The following is a 5000-nucleotide window of genomic DNA, read 5'->3' as shown; positions in this document are numbered from 1 at the left end:
CTCTCTTTCTCTGTCTCTTTCCCGTCCCTCTGTCTCTTTCCCATCTCTCTGTCTCTTTCCCTCTCTCTCTCTCTCTGTCTATTTCCCTCTCTCTGTCTCTTTCTCACTCTCTCTGTCTCTTTCCCGTCTTTTTGTCTCTTTCCCGTCTCTCTGTCTCTTTCCCTCGCTCTCTCTGTCTCTTTCCCTGTCTCTCTCTCTCTCTGTGTCTCTTTCCCTCGCTCTCTGCCTCTTTCCCTGGCCCTCTCTCTTTCTCTTTCCCGTCTCTCTGTCTCTTTCCCGTCTCTCTGTCTCTTTCCCTCTCTCTCTCTCTCTCTCTCTCTCTGTCTATTTCCCTCTCTCTGTCTCTTTCTCACTCTCTCTGTCTCTTTCCCGTCTCTCTGTCTCTTTCCCGTCTCTCTGTCTCTTTCCCTGTCTCTCTGTCTCTTTCCCATCTCTCTGTCTCTTTCCCGTCTCCATGTCTCTTTCCCGTCTCTCTGTCTCTTTCCCGTCTCTCTGTCTCTTTCCCTCTCTCTCTATGTCTCTTTCCTGTCTCTCTGTCTCTTTCTCACTCTCTCTGTCTCTTTCCCGTCTCTCTGTCTCTTTCCCGTCTCTCTGTCTCTTTCCCTGTCTCTCTGTCTCTTTCCCATCTCTCTGTCTCTTTCCCGTCTCCATGTCTCTTTCTCGTCTCTCTGTCTCTTTCCCTCGCTCTCTCTGTCTCTTTCTCTCTCTCTCTCTCTCTCTCTCTCTCTCTCTCTCTCTCTCTCTCTGTCTATTTCCCTCTCTCTGTCTCTTTCTCGCTCTCTCTGTCTCTTTCCCTCGCTCTCTGCCTCTTTCCCTGGCCCTCTCTCTGTCTCCCGTCTCTCTGTCTCTTTCCCGTCTCTCTGTCTCTTTCCCTCTCTCTCTCTCTCTCTCTCTCTCTCTCTCTCTCTCTCTCTCTCTCTCTCTCTCTCTCTGTCTATTTCCCTCTCTCTGTCTCTTTCTCACTCTCTCTGTCTCTTTCCCGTCTCTCTGTCTCTTTCCCGTCTCTCTGTCTCTTTCCCTGTCTCTCTGTCTCTTTCCCATCTCTCTGTCTCTTTCCCGTCTCCATGTCTCTTTCCCATCTCTCTGTCTCTTTCCCGTCTCTCTGTCTCTTTCCCTCTCTCTCTATGTCTCTTTCCCGTCTCTCTGTCTCTTTCCCGTCTCTCTGTCTCTTTCCCTGTCTCTCTGTCTCTTTCCCATCTCTCTGTCTCTTTCCCGTCTCCATGTCTCTTTCTCGTCTCTCTGTCTCTTTCCCTCTCTCTGTCTCTTTCCCCTCTCTCTGTCTCTTTCCCGTCTCTCTGTCTCTTTTCCTCTCTCTCTGTCTCTTTCCCGTCTCTCTGTCTCTTTCCCTCTCTCTGTCTCTTTCTCTCTCTCTCTGTCTCTTTCCCGTCTCTCTGTCTCTTTCCCGTCTCTCTGTCTCTTTCCCGTCTCTGTCTTTTTCCCTGTCTCTCTGTCTCTTTCCCTCTCTCTCTGTCTCTTTCCCTGTCTCTCTGTCTCTTTCCCTCTCTCTCTGTCTCTTTCCCTGTCTCTGTCTCTTTCCCGTCTCTCTGTCTCTTTCTCTCTCTCTCTGTCTCTTTCCCATCTCTCTGTCTCTTTCCCGTCTCAGTCTCTTTCCCTGTCTCTCTGTCTCTTTCCCTCTCTCTCTGTCTCTTTCCCGTCTCTCTGTCTCTTTCCCATCTCTCTGTCTCTTTCCCGTCTCCATGTCTCTTTCCCGTCTCTCTGTCTCTTTCCCGTCTCTCTGTCTCTTTCCCTCTCTCTCTATGTCTCTTTCCTGTCTCTCTGTCTCTTTCTCACTCTCTCTGTCTCTTTCCCGTCTCTCTGTCTCTTTCCCGTCTCTCTGTCTCTTTCCCTGTCTCTCTGTCTCTTTCCCATCTCTCTGTCTCTTTCCCGTCTCCATGTCTCTTTCCCGTCTCTCTGTCTCTTTCCCTCGCTCTCTCTGTCTCTTTCCCTGTCTCTCTCTCTCTCTGTCTCTTTCCCTCGCTCTCTGCCTCTTTCCCTGGCCCTCTCTCTGTCTCCCGTCTCTCTGTCTCTTTCCCGTCTCTCTGTCTCTTTCCCTCTCTCTCTCTCTCTCTCTCTCTCTCTGTCTATTTCCCTCTCTCTGTCTCTTTCTCACTCTCTCTGTCTCTTTCCCGTCTCTCTGTCTCTTTCCTGTCTCTCTGTCTCTTTCCCTGTCTCTCTGTCTCTTTCCCATCTCTCTGTCTCTTTCCCGTCTCCATGTCTCTTTCCCATCTCTCTGTCTCTTTCCCGTCTCTCTGTCTCTTTCCCTCTCTCTCTATGTCTCTTTCCCGTCTCTCTGTCTCTTTCTCACTCTCTCTGTCTCTTTCCCGTCTCTCTGTCTCTTTCCCGTCTCTCTGTCTCTTTCCCTGTCTCTCTGTCTCTTTCCCATCTCTCTGTCTCTTTCCCGTCTCCATGTCTCTTTCCCGTCTCTCTGTCTCTTTCCCTCTCTCTGTCTCTTTCCCCTCTCTCTGTCTCTTTCCCGTCTCTCTGTCTCTTTCCCTCTCTCTCTGTCTCTTTCCCGTCTCTCTGTCTCTTTCCCGTCTCTCTGTCTCTTTCCCGTCTCTCTGTCTCTTTCCCTTTCTCTCTATGTCTCTTTCCCGTCTCTCTGTCTCTTTCCTGTCTCTCTGTCTCTTTCCCGTCTCTCTGTCTCTTTCCCGTCTCTCTGTATCTTTCCCGTCTCTCTGTCTCTTTCCCTCTCTCTCTCTGTCTCTTTCCCGTCTCTCTGTCTCTTTCCCGTCTCTCTGTCTCTTTCCCTCTCTCTCTATGTCTCTTTTCCATCTCTCTGTCTCTTTCCCGTCTCTCTGTCTCTTTCCCTCTCTCTCTATGTCTCTTTCCCGTCTCTCTGTCTCTTTCCCTCTCTCTCTGTCTCTTTCCCCCTCTCTCTGTGTCACTTTCCCGCCTCTCTGTCTCTTTCCCTCTCTCTCTGTCTCTTTCCCCCTCTCTCTGTGTCACTTTCCCTCTTTCTCTGTCTCTTTCCCGTCTCTCTCTGTCTTGTGAAAACACACACACCTACAACCAGACAGGCGCGTGTCTTGAAATTCTTGTTTGCCACTTTAAAGCCATGACACTAGCAGACTGAACTGTAAGATATTGTACTGTAAACATTTCTATTCTATCCTATTATTTTCTATTCTATTCTATTCACACTCTTACTCAAGAAGTAAGCGGGGGCCTTTAACTGAGATTAGTTTTGTTTTGCTGAAGCTAGTCCCACACTCTTTCTATGGAACAAGCTGTGGAGAGTTGGTGGAGTTTCTCTCCGCCTCGTTTTTTCACTTTTCCATCCAGCTTCTCTGCTTTGACTCTCTGTGTCTTAACAGGGATTAGTTCTCAGTGTTGAAACTGTTCCAGTCTGTCAGCTTTAGTATCTGTTTGGGCTAATTACATTACTGTACCACAGTGCTGGAAAGTGTTTGTGTATGTGTGTGTGCGTGCGAGTGTGTTTAAGTGTGTGTGTCTAGGCAGATTGAGCTGTGTCGGTGAGCTTGTTGGGAGTGGAGAGTTATGTTCGTCCAAGCGTTGGCTTGTGTCACATTGTCCTTGGTGGGAGATGAGTTGTTGAAAAGGGGGGATTTTGACCCAATCCTCCTTATGAGTGGCTATCCCTAAATCACTCTCATGTTCAGTCCACTGCCCTGAGGGTCATGGCAAAGCCAGACAACTGAAGTATCACTCTCTCGTGTAAATAATCCACGCAATGTGGATTATAAGGAATGGACATTTTTGTACGGGTTGAGACATTTTTCAGAAATGTTTAAACCTCAAGTACACCACAACAGGGTGATCAAATTAAAATCCTACATTTGTACAAGACCCATAAGACCCAAAATGGGGAGAGAGAGGGGAGAAGATGGTGAAAGAGAGGGAGGATAACATGTGAGAGAGATAGACAAACAGAGAGAAACAGAAAAAGAAATATGGTGAGACAGGCAAGGGAAAGACTGATAAGACTGATAATTAAGCAGAGGGCCAGGGACCGGCTTGAGTGAAGATGCAGAAGTCACTCAAGCACACGCACGCGCTTGCGGACTAAGCGCACACAAACACACGCCGGCCTCTGTCACGTCCCAGGGGGCTCCTTGATTAACAGGAAAAACATCTGATGACAGCACATTTACAGAGACACCAGGCACACTGGACACGTCCTAGAACCTTTACCCCTGTTTCTACCTCTCTATCTATCATCTATTGCTTTGTTTACCTACATTGCCATGACAAGATAATAACAGACCAAATAACACAAAAGTAATATATCTTTCTCTCACAGCCACAACTTTAAACAAACGGGAGCAGATTTTTTAGGCAGGGGAGTTGTGTGGGTGACAAAGCTGACCTACATAATAGTTAGAATAAATGTCTTCCTCTTTGAGAGGATACAAAGTGTTTGGAGCCTGTATACGACTGTGGGACAACTACAGTTTATGTTGGAAGTTTACATACACTTAGGATGGAGTCATTAAAACTCCTGACACAAGTAATTTTTCCAACAATTGTTAACAGACAGATTATTTCACTTATAATTCACTGTATCACAATTCTAGTGGGTCAGACGTTGACATACACTAAGTTGACTGTGCCTGTAAACAGCTTGGAAAATTCCAGAAAATTATGTCACGGCTTTAGAAGCTTCTGATAGGCTAATTGACATCATTTGAGTCAATTGGAGGTGTACCTGTGGATGTATTTCAATGTCTACCTTCAAACTCAGTGCCTCTTTGCATGACATCATGGGAAAATCAAAATAAATCAGCCAAGACCTCAGAAAAAATTGTAGACCTCCAACAAGTCTGGTTCATCCTTGGGAGCAATTTCAAAATGCTTGAAGGTACCACATTCATCTGTACAAACAATAGTACACAAGTATAAACACCATGGGACGACGCAGCAATCATACCACTCAGGAAGGAGATGCGTTCTGTCTCCTAGAGATGAATGTACTTTGGTGCGAAAAGTACAAATCAATCACAGAACAACAGCAAAGGACCATGTGAAGATGCTGGAGGAAA

Source organism: Oncorhynchus gorbuscha, linkage group LG15, assembly GCF_021184085.1.
Source record: "Oncorhynchus gorbuscha isolate QuinsamMale2020 ecotype Even-year linkage group LG15, OgorEven_v1.0, whole genome shotgun sequence".
NCBI lineage: Eukaryota > Metazoa > Chordata > Actinopteri > Salmoniformes > Salmonidae > Oncorhynchus > Oncorhynchus gorbuscha.
Note: the sequence above shows the minus strand (reverse complement) of the source record.